Consider the following 15,714-nt stretch of genomic DNA (forward strand, 5'->3'; position numbering starts at 1 on the left):
GATAAAGAACACGATAAATATGTTACATATGTTGTTCCATTTATTTCTGTTTAACAATTTGTTGTTGAAACTTAAAATGACAAAAATGGCATGGCTAGTTGGAACATGCAATCTGCTGCGTTGCTCTTTGGCAAGTGATGTTTTGGGATGCAAATTATCATTACAGTTGGTGTATCATGGAGACAACTAGAAAAAGATACAACACAATAGAAATCTGGTGATCTAGTTATAGGTTAAAATTCACAAATCTTTGCAGATTTAAATGGAGGAAAAATGTCTTTAAAAAGTAGTTTTATGATTAAACTATAGAATATTAATAATGAAAACAATAGCAATGCCTTGTAACTAGAAGTGTAACAGTATACTCTGTGCATGCTTGAAAGTTAGCAATTTGAGTGAATTCAGTATAAATGAAAATAAACCACAATAAATTTCATCTGTGGTGTTCAAATGTATCACAGCTATATTGTGAAATTTACAGTCTGTGACTCAAGTAATGATACCTGAAAGTCTTAAGTGATAAAGCACAAAACAGTGGCTTGTACAGAACACAGAAACTGCATCAACATGGGCTCAACAAGTAAAGCCACAATAGGGAACAACAGGAAGAAAAATTACAGAGATGCCTTCATTGCTTTCAGAGACAATATAGGGATGAGAGGGACAAATACATGTTTGAGAAAAATGCTCACTTATTAAAAAAAATATCTATTGACTTAGCAGTGAATAATATTTTCAGGGTATTAAAGCATCAGCCAATGTATTTCATCTTGTGAGATCTGTATCATTAATCTATACATGCCCCCAGTGCGCTATGAGGTTATGTAGGTGCATGTGGTTTATCAAAGTGTATAATATTTTCTTAGATCTGGCAGTCTCTGGGAAGATGTCACACTGCTAATCAGCATTAGAAGAGGCAACATTTCCCCCCCCTGGCCTCCATGTGGGGACTTTATGTTCCTAGACTGCTGACAGGTCACCAGAGAACTTTCTTTTCTCATTCTTAAAGCTGAGAAGTGCCACCAGTACATGACCAATTTTAACTGAAAGGTGCAACTCAAAGCTAATGTTGATGAAGATGTTTGCTCAAAAGATACACTGAATGGACAATTTGACTTCCTAGTGCTTGTGCAGCTGGATCTGTATTGGAACCGAGGACACCTGTATGTCCTCACAAGATCGAGTCCGATCAGACATCAGGACTGTTAATTTTCAGTTAGGAGTTGAAATACTGAAGGTCAGGCTGCCAACACACCTCTGAGCCATCAAACCTCACGTTCTAAGAAGATGTATGTCAGCATCAGGCTGCTCTTGGGTGAGTAGCATTGGAGTGAGCGGTGCCCTCCTGATTTTGTCTTGCACTCATCCAGCTAGGAGGAATAAAAGATTAATCCCCGAGTGAGACTGCCAATATCATTTTGAAGAATATCGTTCAAAAGCCAAGAGGCTGTAGCACCAAATCCCAAAGTGCATCTCCCGAGAAAGAACAAATGTTTTTCGCTGTACACCATAAATTCCTTGTCGGTGAAAGAGCTGAGATTCAAAATTCTTAGACTTTATCCTGCTTTGTGACACGATATTTTCTGCGTTGAATAAAACTTTTTTCCTATCAGTAGATAAAAGGACAGGCATATGTAGTATTTTAGACTTATCTTGAATGTCTTAAAGCTGTTTCTGACACCTGGTGCTGGGTATGTCAGGAAGAGCATCTTGCCTGGTTCTCGGTTGTTGTGCCAAGATTTTCAGATGTTCTTTTAAAATCAGTGGACTATCAAAATATATTTGGTACAATTAATGTCTTTAGGTGTTTTCTATCAAGGATGTAGCTATTAGCAGAGGTGGCAAGAGATGGGTTAAAAAAATATGAAAAATCTCTTCATCTAGCAACAATATTCTCAGGCTTGTATGCTACCACATACACTTATAGCAGGTCTTCCAGGGTCAGTCCTCTAGTCATGCACAAGTTCCTTCATACAGATAAAGAATCTGCAGCAGAACTAATCCCCTGAAAGAAGTTACTCACGTGCTTAGTGCATACATGACTTGGTAGTCCTGTATTCACATTGTGCAGTTACAAATGCCAAGTTGAATGGTATTTAAGTGGTTAATTTTTTTCATGAAAGAGATACCATAGCACTGCAATAGACATCTGTGCATTGGTCCAAGGCACTGTTTTCCACAAAATTCTGTACTTAAATTACAATAATAATACTTTATTTGCTTAATGTCAAGCTATCATCAATCCCATGCAAATTGTTAGCTTTGCAGCAAAACACCATGTAATTGTCACTACAATCTTAAGCCTCAGCAGTCTTGATTTTCAAAATACTGGTTCATCAATAAACCATTTCAAAGGCTTTAAGCTCCAACAGGAATGCAGTAAGGAAGCTCTTTTCATCTGTGATGTCAATAAACTGTGATGAGACAAGAAACTAGAATCATCCAAGTGAGAAGTGGATACTTGTATTTTAACCGTAATGAATAAATGACATCCCTATTAATGATTTATCTCCTTTCAACTTTAACAAACAGTTCCAGTGATAATGACTAATTTTTTTTTTTTGCATTAGGAAAGTAAACTGACACATACCTAACATAGTCAAATAGAACCTAGTTTGATATTCATAAATGCTAGCTTTGTATATGGAACTTGAGTTGGTAATTACAACCAGAACTATTCATTTCCTTTTTTGAAAGTAGATACCTGGGAATGCCATTTAGTCATTACTCAGAATTACTTGTTATCTTTGATGAACTTAGTCTGTGCTTTCATCTGGTACCAGACTGTATGCTAATGCCAATCAAGAGTGTAAATATGCAAAGAAAAATAATATTTGGGATGCGAATTTTAAATATGCTTGGTGTCATTTTCATCCTGTTCCCACTGAATCAGAGACTGCAGTGGCAGCACCCTCTTCAAATATGTTACCACTGGGGCAAGAAGGGATATCACTCTGCATAGAGAAATCCATCTCTATTCTTGTGACAAGAAACACACTGCAAATGTGCATTTTTCCTATCCCTCAGTCCATTCCATTTGTTACTATTCTTATACCAATTTCGAGCCACTCACCCGTATCCTGCCCATTAGAGTTGGTTAGTACGTGCTGTTCATTTATCATATGGGAAATAGGCTGCTTCACTGGTCAGATGTTTTACAGGAAGGTATCTGTTCCAGTGAGGCTTTTTCTGAAGGCTTGAAAAGCAAGAGGGAAAAGCCCCATGTCCCAGGGCAGTCCCACCATCACCAGGAGTCACAGGCACAGGTGTCAGATACTGAAAACCAGAGTTCAGCATGGCTCCGTTTTGTGCAAACAATGGAAATGGGTTGGTTTTATCCTTGTACGGAGTGAAAAATATGGCAGCAACAATAAATGTCACAACCTGAAGAGTTGCCACAAAACAGAAATGTCATCCTCCGGTCAACTTTTGGAGACATTTAGTTTGGAGATCTAGCTCAGCATATAAGACAAAAAAAAAAAAAAAAAAAGATGATGTAGCTGTTTTTCTGCAATTGACTTCTATTTTTTTTCACATCCTTATAGTTAAGAATATCTATTTGAAGCTTTCCTGTCTGTCATCATCCCCTTTAGTTATTGCAGAGGAAATTTTGAAACACAAATGCTTAATAATAACAATCCTAATACTAATACCAACAATATCAATATTGGTAAATATGAATATCAATAAAGATGAATGTCAGGAAGGCATTTACTCCTATTTTTGCCTTTGAGAAGTTCTCCCACTGAATCATTAAACATCCCCAATGTACAACTTCAGTACATTTATCAGTAGGGAGACTAATGCTCTTTTGAAATTACTGGTCATTTTTCAAAATGTTGGTTTCCTCCTGTTTTCTTTTCATTTTTCTCAAGATGCCTCTACTCCATGGTGATGCTGGTTAGTACATTAGCTCTTCACCTCTGAAGAGCTGGATGAAAGATTTTTGCCTTTCACACTTGTCCCTTATATTTACTCAGTCATAAACCACAGTACAGCTACCAGAAAAGCAGGAGGAAATGTAGAGCAGAGCTGGAGCAGGAGGCACAGTGCACACTTGGAGAGGGGTGATGTTAGTACAGCTTTGAAGGAAATACTTTTTAACACCAGCAGACCTAGTTAAACCTGAGTTAGGCTATCAGCACTGAAGTCAATGCATTGTATCAGCTAGACCAAGGTGAAATCAGGACTTAACCCCCCCTTTTCTGCTGGTTGCATGTTTGGTGTCTTGCTCTAGCAAGACTGTAAAGAGGTGTCTCCCCACCTTTGGAGTTCAGACAGTAACCCTGAAGGGTGGCTATTTCCATAAGATATGTTGCAAATACTGGATTTTTGAACACAGGCTTCCGTTAACATAGTTCTTATATTTCAATAAAAGCACATGAAAAAAAGGTGGTTATTTGGAATTGTCATGCATTACAGTGAATACAAATACACTCTTATAAATGAATAAAATGCTAAAGCTTCTTATGTTAGGATCTGTCACTCAGTCTCAGTGGAACTTTATCCTCTTCATAAAGGCTTAGATTTTCTACTGAAATAAATACAAATCAGCACCTCATTCTCAGTCATCAAAATGGTGGTTTGCTTTGTTTTTCTTGATGAAAATCAGATGGGATCCAGTTGGCAAGCTTGTAGTAAATGCCTTAGTGGTCAGACTAATCACCTTTAATCATTTCAAGTCCTGAGCCATCCTGACATAAAAAGGGAAAATCCAGGCATTGCTGTCTGCACTTTCCTGAGAAAAAGTATCTTTGGGCACAAAGCCCAGTGGAGGCCATGGTCTGGGAAAGAGGGGCCAGACAGAATAATAAAATAAGTTCAGCCTAGCCTGGAAATGTTCTTTGTCCCTGTGGGGACAACTACCCCTGTGGGTATTTGGAAACTGCCAATGCTAGGTTAAAGGTTGGACTAGATGATCTTCAAGGTCCTTTCCAACCTAGATGATTCTGTGATTCTGTGATTCTGTGACCCTCACAAGGCTCAGGAGGATGCTTCTGTTGCCCTTCAGACATGCTGTAACCTAACTGGGGAGGTACAGGGGAAGCAGACAGATAAATGATAGATAGTACCTCCTGTCATGGTGTGTGATGGGCTGTGCAATTAAGAAGAGTGGTGCTATTCAGGAGCTTCAGAAAGCAAGTTTTGAGAAGACGGCTGGCAGGAAGAAGCAAGTGTGTTGTTTGTGATGGCTCTCTCCCAGGAAGAGGGCTCTCAATCTCTTTCCCAATGGGGATCTTTTATAGAAAGTCATAGCAAACATCAGGCCAGGCATCAGCCAGTTCTGTGTTCTTGCTGTCCTCAGATTTCAGAAATAGTGTGTATAGGCCATTTTGTTATTTACACTGAAAATCACAGCTTCCTAGCAGAGACTGGGGAGGTTAAATGAGATTTGTTAACATCTTTGGAATTCCTGCTGGGCTGAGGTCCATGGTCTGCATGCAGGTGTTGATAGTGTCTCTGTATGACAAGGAGGCAGCGTTTAGAAATCAAAATGGTTGTTCAGCGTGAATGTGATTTATGACCACAGACTCTGCAGTACGTATGAACCATCTCTGATCTTGTCATAATAAGACGTAGAGAAAAATTTCGTTTGGAAAAAAAACGTTAACAGAGCTTTTCAAGTGAATTTTCTATCCTTTTGCCCAGCTTCTTTCAGTCATTATAGGAGTTGAGAAATACATGTATTTACTTCTTCCCTTCCCTCCCTCTTTCAGCTCTCCCTTCTCCCTGCTTCTCAAGCTCTATCAGGCTCTAGGTGCTGTGCCTGAGATGCCCTTGGAGATGACTGGTTCCCAACAACATCTAGGACAAATCTTCTGGACTGGGACCAGAAAACAGCAAATGGAAAGGAGAGGATAAGGTACGTGTTGCAGACCAGTTGTTTTCAACCTCTTCTGTCCCCCATGGCATCATGCAATCAGTTCTTGATTATCCACATTAACAGAGACTTAAGATGGCTCATGTAAAGCAAAAATTTAGCTAATGCAAACCATATGGCAATTAGACTATTGGAACATTCAGTGAAAAATATAATGGGGAAGGGAAATAAGGCCAGCAAAACTCCCAAGACTGGAGCGTGGTGGTCTCCAAGCCAACACTGATTTGAGCTGGTAAGTCCACACTGCCCTGTGGCACCTGCTTCTAGACATGTGCAAGATCAAGAAGAGCTGTAGGAATCTCTCTCTAAGAGTGTTTTCTACACCTCAAACAATGTATAGAAAAATAATCCAAAGGTAGTGACTCCAAAGAAGATGCAGGACCTCCTTTCTTCCTGCATTTGGAGAGGAACAATGATCACAGTCTCCTGAAGTCTGTCCTCTTCTAAGACTGAGTTCAGTAAAGAGCCCTTAATAGTCATGTCCTCTTTATCTAGCTGGTGGATTAACATGGTACCAAGTTGTTCTAGACTTCTTACTGACAAAACTAAAGAAAACTTCAGAGTTCCTAGTTTTCTCATCCCTTACCCAGCAGAGTTCAGAGCAAGATCCAAGCCCTAGGCTTATTTTTTTTCCACACAAGTGAAGGTTGTGATCAATTCCTGGTCTTTAATGCCAATGTAAAACACAATCCTTACCCTTCCTCAATTGCATTTCAAACCTGCCACTTGAATAACTCGGCTTGAAAATTATTAATTCCACTGTGGCTTCTCTGTGGGTTCCCAGAAGAAATCTTTGTCCTTGCTCAGCAACCATCCACTGCAGGTGGTCAGCACTGAGGGACAGTACATGCAATCACAACAGGTGAACACCAGTTAAAGCTCGAATGTGAAACATCCCAGCTGCTTAATGCCCTGGCTGAGAAATGAAGGGCCCATGATCAGAAAAGGTTCCCATCTGATGAACTGATAACCACAGCCTGTGAGCAGTTCATTGTTTAGTTGCACCATCAGGCTTTATAGTGCTTTACTCACCTAGAAGATAAAGCTGAAGAAGTTACTTGACCAACATGTGTAAGAATATCTAATTTGTTTGCAAGTTTACCATATTTACTCTGTCCTGGTACGCTCCAGTTCTCAGTGAAGGAAACAAGAAATAATTCCTCTTAATGTTTCTCTTAAAAACCACTGTCTGCTGATAGTTTGACTGAGATACAAAAAGGCTTTGCTGTTTGGGAACATCGAGTGTTACCCTATGGGATTAAAAGCAAAGGCTCTGTGGTGCATTGCAAAATGGATTCTGGGGTTTCAGGAGATGGCGAAAACATTCAGGGGAACTTGGAGATAAAACTATTGGGAAGGAAAGCAGTAATCAGGATTCTTGCAATGACAGGACTGAAAGAACCACATTCCCCATGTACTATAGGATGTCACTTGTCTTGAAAACTAGTCTACTGATTCCCACCATACTGCAGTAAAATGACTGGAAGGATCCTGCGAGCTATTCCTACCTGCCACAGCTGTCAGAGTATGCCTTTGGTGAGCCTAATATTAGTCTGTCATTCAGTAATGGAATACTAAGGGGAAAAGAGCTCCCTACATGTCTGGGAGAAAGAAAATGCCCAGGAAAAAAATCTGTGCAGGTTTACAGAGAACAAATCGTACCACCCAAGCTAGATTATTTTTTGATAGAATTACTAAATTAATGGATGATGGGAATGAAATCGATTAAGCAGTTCTGAGCTTTCAGTAAGGTATTTGATATAGTGTGTCACAAAATCTGGTGTGAAAAATGAGTAGCCATCTGAGCTGCAAAGAATCTGTCATGAGAGCTGTGGATTGAATCAAGGACTTAAGGGGAGGGAAAGAAAGTTCAAAAAATAAATGACAATGACAAACCAGAAGGAGGTATTTGCTCTGGGCTCGCCAAAATCCAGTGTTCATTTCAATGGTATTTCATGCCCTATTAGGGAGCTGTTATGAGAGGTGGAGGTGACAGTAAATTAGGAGATTCAACTGAGTTAGAAATATGAGCAGGAATTAGTAGGAAGATGAATTTTTCCTCAGCCTCAGATTCACTCAGCAACAACCCCCCGAACCCCCTCCCTCCCCCCCGCCCCCTGGACACTCTGTAAAAACCCAAACCAAACCTAATACACTGGGAGAAGGGGAAGGAAACACAGAAGGACTGAAATGTGTACCTGGAAGGACTGGCATGGTGAGGTTGGCATGGACCTTGGTGCAGAGAACAAATAGACACCTCTTGACTGGCTGAGTGCTGGTTCAATCCATCTTATTGTCCAACTGGGGACCCTCCGGGCTGTGGGTTTTGGTTTTCTTTCACAGCTTGCTTTGTCTGACATCTATGCTCTGCTTGGAAGGCTGAGAAGCCAGCAGAGATCTGTAGAGATGGGAATTGAAGAGAAGAAAAACCAGCAATCTGCTTTACATAGCACAGGAAAAGGGTATTTTAAGGATTATGCAGGAATGTTTCGTATGTCACAGAAAGGTCCTGTCTGCAGAGTGGTGATGAAACTAGGCTTCAAATACAGCTTTGCTGTACTGATTTTCCCTCCCATTTCTATGTCTCTTCAATAACAAACAGCATCTTTTTCTCACCTCTCAGGTAAGCGGCACCTTTTGAAAATATTACTTCTTGAAAATAGGCAGACTGGTAACACACATCCTCATATAAACCAGGCGGGTTGGCAGTGCCCTGCCCTGCTCGGTGCCAGGGGAAAGGGGCGAGGAACAGTTTCTATGCCACACTGCATAAAAGGTCGCTTTGCTTTGCCCTCTCCTGTATTCACTGATGCTGAATTAAAGATATCTCATGGCTGTGCACATGAGCTTCTAAAGAATTACTATATAATAGGGTAGGTCTGATCTTTTTTCACTTTGTGTCCTACACCTGGAGAAATGAGTGGTGACACAACCAAGCTAAAGGACCAGTGTGGGTCTGTGGCATAGCCCAGGACAGACCCCTAAGCTCTTGATGCCCTACAACTGAGTGCCAACATCAGGTTTTTTTAACTTCTTATAAACACTTAATTCCCTCCCTCCCCCATAATATTAATATTTACTCCCCTATGTGGCTGGCTGAAACCACTTGTAGGCCTTTTGTTCCTTTATACATGCTGTAGCAATTTCTATTGGAAAGGTCTTGGACCTTCTGTGACTCATTTTTTCAGGTGTTTTTAGACTTTTGAGCAAGCGTAGTAGCAACCATGCGTGATAGTAAAACCTTGCCACACAGAGAGACTAATTTTATTCTGTTACAGAGATTAATACTATTCTTTTTGGATACAAAAGAAATCTCCTGGCTGATGAACTTTGCTATGACACTGGGCGGGAATGGCTCCAGACTGTTATTCTCTCTCTTTCTCCAGAATCGCTTTGCTCAGCAGCTATTTGTAGGATACTGAATAAGCCAAGGAGCCGTGCCAGTTCCTGCTGAGAATCAGCGATCAGCTCTTGTGCTGGGGGAGAAGGCAGTAGGAGCTGAGCCCTTCTGAGGGAAAGCTCCCTTGTTAAAGACCTGTCAGCTGCTGCTAAAACCAACAAGGCGAACAGCCCTCATGGGCAGCTGTGAACCCATGGGGTTGGGAGGTCTCTGCTGGTGGCACAGTCCACTGGCTGGAAGCACCTGGGGTTTGAAGGAGTCAGTGGTCCTTTCTGATTAACAGCCTTCTACAAAACACATTTTCATCTAATTTACCTCTTTTGGCTTTCAAATAAGCAAGTAATGTCACACCTGTTAAGCAGCTAGAATTATGCAGCATCGTAAATTAAAGTTTTTAATTTGCCAAAATTCCTGGCTTATACCGTTTATCATTCAGAGCCATTCTTCAGAGAGGCAGAAGTGTTTCCTGCATGGCTGCGTACAATAGGGGGATCTTTTCCCCTTGCCTTGCAGCACAGGATGAAGCACGGATGGCAGTGGGTAGTGGATGCCAGCTCCAGAAGCTCTCCAGAAGGATGCATCATTAGTGAAGTCGTTAACCCCAGGGCACTTGTGTGGCAGTGCTGTGTTTTGCACCACGTATCCACTACAGCTGCTTTAGGCTGAATGACTGGCAAGGTTTGGGTCCCCATGGCATGAACTGAAGCCCTCTGCAGTGCAGGCGCCTTCGGGCAGTGGGTTAACACTGAAAAGCCAGCTGCTTTGCTGCTGTCAGATGCTCTGAGAAGTTCTTATGAACCAGAGCATGATGTTCACATTAGTGATGCTGTTCCAGCTGAGTAGGCTGACATCAACTACAAACACTCTGCCATACTGGGAGGGAAAGTGTCCTTATGAAGTTGGTTAGTTTTGACCTCCCTCTTCCTCTCCCTCAACTCAAGGCTCAAAGCTACTTAACCCATGAGACAGGGAACCAGAGAAGAGGCTATTTCTGTAAACACATTTCACTGATGAAAGCTGGGCTTTGAAGATGGATATCTCTCAAAACCTCTTTAATACAGTGAATATCTGTTGGAAAAATATTGACGAGACTGGGTTTTACATACAAGAGCAAAGTGTTGCTGCTGCTTAGCTCAAGCTTCCTGGAAGTGAAATCAGAAATGGGAGCTTGTCCCAGGTCTGGTAATTGCACACAAAATGGGGGGTCTGCAATGTCTTTTCCTGTGAAAATTTTCAATGGGGTTTTCCCCTACTGCTTTTCCTTTCAGGCCAAACACTGAACCCTTCTCATTATTTGGAAGGCGGTGGTGGTAATGGGTTGTCCTTCCAAATCAGAAATAAAGACTTGCTCATGGACTAGAATAGTTTGGGTTGGGGGATGTGGAGTGGAAGCACTATAGTGAAAACATAATTTCCTTTTGAAGAAATATTTAAACTCACAACAATTTGGCTTTTGAACAAATCTATGAGGAGTTGTCTAGGCAGCAAGTAATACAAATGAGTTAAACTACTCATAGGCAGTTGCCCTTTTCCATAAGCAAAAAATCCACATCAAAACAGATAAAGATATATGTGGATGTGCTTAGGGTAAAAGAACTGCATTTAAAGAACTTAACCCCCAAATGGTAGCACCACACAGTCTAATGTAAACAAGAAGATGAGGGTAATTTGTGGTACCTTGCAGAGAGTTTAATTTCAATGCTGCCCGTTCTTTCTGTAAAACATTCACAGACCTGATGGGAAAAATAAGTTGGGAAGGAGCCAAGAAGAACAGCAGTGAATGGCATGAACCCCACAAAGGGAAAACAAAGTCCACCCACCCTGTGCAGTGCAGCTCGGCCTTCCCTCTCTGCTGCCTGCTTTCCTCAGGTCAGAATCGCAGACTGGGGTCAGTTGGCAGAAGGTGGGTTTCATGTGCTGGTCCCACTGCTGGGAGCCTCCTCTCATTAATTACTAACAGCCATCAGAGGACCTGCAGCTTCCCCTGACCTTTTTGCTACCCGTTTTACAGCACCGCTGTTCCGGCAGGGGACTATGCCAGGGCCATGGCCCTGGGGCTCAGAGGAGATGCCTGCAGAGCAGCATGCCATGTCCTGTGCATGCTGCGTCTGAGCCTGTGGTGCAGTGCTGGCTGATGCAAGGTCTGTCCTGGAACAGACTAACCCACAGACAGATCTGTCTGGAAAAATACCCTAAAAAGGCTACGGTTCCTAATACTCCAGCAAGGCTGGAGGTGTTTGCCAGTTGCTGTTTGCAGCAGCTTGCCTCTGTGTGTGCTTCTGGACGGCCTTCTCCCAGCAGGATCCTGGGCTTGTCAGGGGGAGAGCAGAGGAGCCGTGAAGACTCAGAGATGCACACACTTACTCAAGGCATCAAAACTGCTCTACGATCTCAAGCAATCAGGAGAATTCACAGAGGTTTTATCTTGTTGTGGTCTCTTCTGAAGGAAGACAATCTCTTAATCAAGTTAAATGTGCACATTGCCCATGTGATACTGATAAAGTATCTTCTACACTATATCCCTGCTGTTAGGGATATAAAAATCCCTTGCTTAAATTAAGACTACATTATTGCTCTTGACATCTAAATTAAAGTGTGGAGACCAAGTCTGGAGTAGTTACACACCTCTCATCCTAAAGGACTTAGCTGTATTTATTCAGTGTAGGGATGGATGCAGAAGGGTCAAGGTCTGTAAGCATATTCATGCCTTGAATGTGCCGGCACCACCAAGCCCCTCTCAGTCAGTCATGCAAATGCACCCCATGGGTAGCAGAGCGTGGCTTGCTTCAGCTTACTGCTGGGCCTGGAGCAGCCATGCAACTAATGCCAAGTCCAGTGGTGGAACAAACCCATCGCCATGGATCAGTACCATTATATGTCTTCTGGAAGCCAAATTAAGTAAGTTGGATGCACATACCTCATCACCATGTGAAGTGTATTTAGAGCTTCACACCTGTGAGTTATAATAAAATATATGCTAACATATACAGCAATAAGGTGTGATTTGTGATGTTAATGACTTTCCGATCTATACATTTACTGACAAATTATATTGCATAATTTATGAAATTGCTTTAGTGCTCAGAGCACAAACAGTGCCTCCTGATTGGCTCAGTTCAGTGCCATATGTTGTACAGAAAATGCATTTATACTCAACGAATATATAAATTGTAGAGAAGCCTTGAGTACAATGATAAAATTATAAACACATTTTCTGCCTGTTGAACACAGAATTTATATTTGTAATCTTATCTTGGTTGTGTTGCAACAGTCAGCTTGGCTTCTGTTTTCGCCCCTGAAGGCTTTCTTCAAATATTCCCTTACTAGAAGTGTTTTTTGAAGCTCTACAACCAGACAATTAAGTGAATACAAAGAGCACAATAATTACTTCACACAGCCAGTATCGTGTCATGTGTGGCAATGTCTTTCTTCCTTTTTGATTATTTGATCTAGTGATATGCTACACTGACAGACTGGCTTCCAAGTCCATATTCAACTCAGTTACCATCAGTTTTAAGAGAACAAACAGTGCTGTTCAAAATATACATAAATGTGCAAAAGCTTGAAAACTAGAAAGAGTTAAAGTGATCCAGGGATTTTTCATTCTCATTAACTGATAAGAGCATTTCAAGTTTAAACTCTCCTGCTGTAATTGTGTGTGTATATATATATATACACACTTATATATAACTGCATTTCCCCAGTTGTTTAAGTTATATTTTCATATAGCAGGTTACTTTAAAGCTAACCACCGGGTTTGTCCTTCCTGAGAGGATTTAGGTGTAAAATATGTAAGAGGAGAGGAGAGGTGATGATAGCCCTTGTTACCATCTACACCATCTACATCAGTCTGTGGAGGCAGACGGACCCCTTTGAGGACACATCACCCCTTGGCCGTCTCTGTCTCCATGGGGAAACAGTCTTGGGGTAGGCAAATTCCTAGCAGGGTCCTCGGTCAGGTGGCCATGATTTAATGACTGAGTCAGAGCCTCGGCACCTGCGTTTCATTTGAAATGCAGCTTTCTGACAATCCTGGTACATATTGGCCAAGTTGGCCATGGGTTTTTTTGCCTTTTTTTTTTTCCCTTTCCAGAGAGAAATGAAGATCCGTTTAACTGCTGCCAACTTTGTTAGCTGATTGATGGGCTTGCTGGCCTGGCCGAGCACTGCTCTGAAGGTTAGGTTTCCTGAAAGCAGAAGGAAAATCCCCCCATGACCACTCTGGCACTTGTAGAACAAGCAATTTGTCTGACTGGCTGCTGAATATATTAATATTTGAAGTTAATTTGTCTGCTTGAATAATCTGGTGCCAAATCATGTAGCCATTTATCAGTTGTAATGGGAAGACGCCGCTCTTGCCCGACCGCCTCTAGAAGGTAACCACCATAACCTTGGTACATTTGACACAGCTGACTGTGGAAAATTGCATTGCAATGTTGTTCTGACTGCTTGGTTACAAAAGTATTTAGTAGCTTTATGTGCAAGGTTGGACTAAACTATATCTTTGTAGTCCAGATGAAGTGTAACAAATGAATTTGCAGTTGTACCAGCAGTACGAGTTAGGAGAGGGTGTCTAATTCTTCCTAAGAGTCTCAGCTACATGGAATCCTCATGCAGCAAGTAAATGTGTTGAAAGAGAGCGTTCTCAACAGAGGTTTTGGGGAGGGGAGAGATTGCTCAATGTAAAAACACAGAAGGTAAATGCCACCCAAGCCAATAAAACTCTGCCCACCTTCAGCAGATGATGCTCTGCCCCAGGCTGCGCTGCTGACAGATGTGGTGGGATGGCAGACGGGAGAGCAACGCTGTCAGCATGAATGAGAGCCTTTGCTGGAGAACATGCATTTGGCAAAGCTGCCTGTCAAAACAGACGCAGGATGACCACAGACTGATCCTTGAAGTGTAGTCAGAGATTCAGAATGTGGGTCAGAGTGATTTGGCAAGAGGGGATGTTGGCAGTGGGGAGGGAGGAAGGAAGGGAGGACTGCCAACAGAAGGAGAGGAAAGCTCGATTTTGACCAGCAGGCTTTGTCATCTGATAGAAAGACAGTACAGTTTAATATATCAAAAGCTTTTATTCAAATCAATTACAACAGCAGTCACTTACTGAGCCTTTTGGCTGTCAGACTGCAGCGTAGCTCCACGCTAGGCAGCCTAAAGAAGGCAGAAGGCAGACTGATAGCAATTCATTCATTTATTGTCATTGAAAGAGATACAAATTTGTGCATGTGCTATCTTCTTGCTAGATCTCGGCAGAGATTGGTACAGGCAGGCTAGAAGTACCAGGATATGAAGAGTATCTAGTTTGGAGGATGGTTTCTATTTTGCTCATATCCTACCAAGAGAAAGCCAATGTATACATGAACTGAATATCATGAAGCAAAAGAGTTACAAGCCATTGGCAGATTTTTTTTTAGTGGTGGTATCTCCGTGGATTTGCTCAAAAGCTGGTTGTTTTCAGATGGAGACTGTAATTGGTCCAAAATACAAGGCTTCAGTCCACCAGCATGGCTGAATCTATGCTGATTTGCTGCTACAGCAAAGCTACATTTTGTTTTATGTGTTGTCTAATATTGATTAAATTCCTGTATATGGCCAACAAAGGTCACTCTCCTTATGCCTGGCCGTGCAAGAGTTTCACAGGCATTACCACAAAACTGTGCAGATTGGAGAACATGGAGACGAGCAGATAATGAAGTCTTCAAGGACCAACATCAGATTTGATCCCACTTCTCATGTGGCAAGGCAGTAACCATATTTCACTTCCAAGACTTTTCATCCCCAAAAGGCTTTATATTATAGGCTGATTGTTATATACTGTATAAATCAGAATTTCAAGGGGACACAACAGCAGGCTAGTTATCTATGCATTCAGCTCAGCTTCTAAAGGTTACAAATATGGAGAGTAACAAGACTGGATACATCCCAGTGTCTCTTCGGAGGCTGTAATTACTAACCCGATGTGTAATATGAGTATTAAATATGTGATCCAGTATGGTGAGAGCTCTGCCTTCTGAGTTATCTGAAATTAATAGTTTCTGGGGGCGCAACTCATCAGGGTCAACTGCCACCTCCTTGTACAGCATCTACAGTTGTGCAGGTCTGGAAGCTCTCGGGCATGGCTCTGCTGTACCTGTAACGTTCATTCATGGCATAGCAAAACCACTGGAGGAATATTTTTGTTGCGGTAACTGGTGGTTATAGAAAACATTTAAATGGGCTGAATACTGTACAGATACAGAGGCCAGGTATCTTGCCTCACATTTTCTGCCACACACAATTAAATTCCATGTTTTTATCACTTTAAGTGAGTGGGTCAATCTGTCCCTGTCTATTTAAGTTCATTTTTTAAAATGTGCTTTTAATAACATACATTGTGTGCTTAATTTTAAGGACCTAAGCAATCCTATTCATTTTAAGACAAAGTAAGCTC

Source organism: Strix uralensis, chromosome 1, assembly GCF_047716275.1.
Source record: "Strix uralensis isolate ZFMK-TIS-50842 chromosome 1, bStrUra1, whole genome shotgun sequence".
Taxonomy (NCBI): domain Eukaryota; kingdom Metazoa; phylum Chordata; class Aves; order Strigiformes; family Strigidae; genus Strix; species Strix uralensis.